This window comes from Anneissia japonica, unplaced genomic scaffold (genome assembly GCF_011630105.1).
Source record: "Anneissia japonica isolate Jap-2015-1 unplaced genomic scaffold, ASM1163010v1 scaffold1203_len951721_cov167, whole genome shotgun sequence".
NCBI lineage: Eukaryota > Metazoa > Echinodermata > Crinoidea > Comatulida > Comatulidae > Anneissia > Anneissia japonica.
In genome coordinates, this window is record NW_022722325.1 from 257,108 (window position 1) to 260,238 (window position 3,131).

At 33.2% G+C, this 3,131-nt stretch overlaps 1 protein-coding gene across 1 annotated transcript in view; it reads right to left on the bottom strand.

Moving 5' to 3' along the window:
* The window catches only part of LOC117111833 (cytochrome P450 2U1-like), a 27,059-nt gene extending 25,441 nt beyond the window's left edge, over positions 1 to 1,618 (bottom strand). The window contains exon 1 of the mRNA XM_033254833.1: positions 1,559 to 1,618. The gene's annotated coding sequence lies outside the window, so the exon portion shown is untranslated. The remainder of the gene's footprint in view (positions 1 to 1,558) is intronic.
* Between the last annotated feature and the right edge of the window lie 1,513 nt (positions 1,619 to 3,131).

Below are 3,131 nucleotides of genomic sequence, written 5' to 3' on the forward strand. Positions count from 1 at the left end.
ATATATAGGTCATCATCAAAATATATTGTACTATTATTAAATAAGTAATTTGAAATTAATTTGCTCAAAGTATTGACTTGAGCACATAAATTAGTACCTAAATTAAAATGCTAACAAGCATTAGCATAATAGAAACTAGGGTACACATTTTTTTAGATGTAATAATTTTTTGTTAAGCAAAATTTCAAATTTATTTTAGGATTTGTACAGTCATTGTTCAGGAGACAATAATTAATGCTAGATAAATATATGAGGAAAGCAAATAAATAAATAATGACTATCTAGAAAGCTTTAACAATCTAATGAATTAATCCAACCTGTAAAATTTCCATTAATTCAAATAAAATTATGCCAAATGGTCTGTACAGTAAAATTGTAATGTTTTTGATAATCTCTTAGTCTTAGACAGCGCCCTCTGTGTCTTAATTGCAAATGACATTCTCAAGGTCAGAGATCACACCAAGGTGTTGCATACACACATGTATACATGTGAGATGAGAATAAGAATTCCTATGATTTATAATCTTTATTGTAGACGTTAAACAGTGTAAGTTCATAATCCTCATTTTATACATTAAGAAAGCTATGAGTAACCAATGCTATCATATTTAGTGAAGAAGCAGTTGATTAATTTAGATTTAGAGTTTTAGTTACTGTTATGTTATTATGTGACCACCTTTTGAGTATGTACATCATACTAATATGGGCCTAGTGATGATTCTTTAATAGTTATAGCTGATTTGATAGAATGGTAATTAGTTGTATCCTTATCTTGCAGATTTCGAACATTGTGAACTTTGATTATATGTTGTGGATTAAAGGATGTTTGAAAACGTTTAAACGTGTGACACGGGTATTCTTTACAAAAATCAAGGATATATTACTTCCAAATTCCTTAGAAAAAATGAACCCCACTTCAGAGATAATGGTATAACCTTATTTTACTGCTTTAAAATCAAAATACCTCATGATATAATGGTACAACCATCATTAAAAATCTTACTTTTCTAGATCTAGAAAGTAAGATTTATCTTAGTTTTCTAGATCTAGAAAACTAAGATATCTTGTGTCTTGTTTTCTAGACACCCCAGGGACAGATACAAGATTTAAAGTTTAAAGTGGAAAAGTGAGCAAGATAGTGTACCCTCTATCTCAGGGCTGGACCTGAGATTGAAAGCCATGATTAAAAAAGCGATCGTACATTCATATAATTCATAATTATCATTATATATGTATTTCAGAAAGTAATCGAATCTAGAAAAAGTGGCCCTGCCATAGCCGGTGCGGTCGGTGCGCTTCCGACGGCCCTGGACACTAAACACCACCCGTGCCCTACTCTTTCGTAAGGCCAGGCCTAGAGTAGGTAGAGTAGAGAGGTCGACGTAAGGACGGCTGCGGGTGGTTAAAATCATCATTATACCCATATCCAGTATTTACGCGTAATATTAATATTAAATAAGGGACACATAATTTTACACATAGGCCTATAAATAAAACGAATAGGCACATATAACTTAACTAGTATTGTATTACTATTAGAGGCCTAGCCTATACTCACTTTCTGTTTTTGTAGTTTCGGTGGTAGGCCTAGCCAATAGGCCTTTTTCACGAATCGGCAGACATCTTGAAGATGACAAACATTGCGAATCAATGGTGCGTAACCAACAAAATAAGATAAGCTTTTGGGTTGATTTTCTGACATCATGTCATTAAAAAAATCTTAACTCCATAACGGGCCATCGTATCGTATCGAAAAACAATTTTCCAGCAAAATGTTTTTTAAAAGTAGTCTACACAATATGATTGAAAAAAAAATTGAAAAATGTTTTTGACCTCTGAAATCAAGATGGAAAAAGAAAAGCCTACCTAAGTAGTGTATTAAAATAGATCTATATATTACAGTGCATGACTGGTAATACTCAAGACTAGCATTGTTTTAGTTCGCCGCCTGGTCTCTTCGAGTCGGAGAGGGTTGTCAGCGAGGCATGCAATTCGTGCGAGCCATGACGGTAATTCGTGCGGGACGTGTACCAACAGTACGAGTCATACGAGGCACTCAAAAACTCACGCTTCTTCCTAACACATGTACAATTTATAAAACAATTAATGAATGAATTAACTAATTTTAGCATAACTATGTTGAAGTTAAAAAGACAATTTCAAGCTGTCATTGTTTTCATATGGGACCTTCCTACTTTCAACTCGGCTAGGCCTAGGCTAGGCATTAGTAGTAGGCTTAAAGTAGTAAGGCAAATAAGCATAGGCCCAATACAGTTTTTGGAGACGAGGTACCAGCCTCCACTCACAGAAGCCCTAGCAATCAAACGGCGTTCTGAGTGCCAGGTGACAGATTGTCCCATTTTTAAATTTACCGTAATTGTTCTGTAAAAGTATCGTGAAAGAGTCTCTTTTAGTTTAAAATAAATATAAAATAGCATAGATCTAAACATGTGCCTGCTGAAGGACAAAGCCCAAATAGGCCTATAATAAATGAATATTATTATTAGGCCCTACATATAGACCTAATTTATTTTTTACTCACACTGCTGCCCATTCGCACCATGCATGGAAGGAGGGAGGACCTTAATTATTTTTCAGAAAAAAAAAATTAACTAGCATAGGAAATTTTAAAAACATGAAACCAAACAGAGTTGAAAAAGAAAACGTCATAGGGCCTAATTTATAATGCAAAAACGATCATAATAGGCCTAATAATAATTTATGGGCTAATCTTGTGATCCATCATGTTTTTAAAAAAAAAATACACGCCCATGCTTTGAACAAACGCCCCTCGAATAAACGACCCCTCGGAAAGGCCATTTGGAATAAACGCCCCTGGGCGTTAATTTCTCTTTAAATAAACTCGTCACCACCCCCATAAGTAATTATGGACGGATGAAATGGAAGCATCATCATTTTTTATAAGCCATGTAAAAACACTTTTATACATTATGCACTGTAGACAAATTTTAATGTCTTTTTAATTTTACTTTTACTTTTTTCTGTTGTCTGTGTTTTATTTTTTCATTTTCACTTATTGTTTGATGTATTTAAATGTTAAATTTAATTTTTAAATGTCATTATGTTATTTATCTTATAGGCCTATATATATATATATATATATATATATA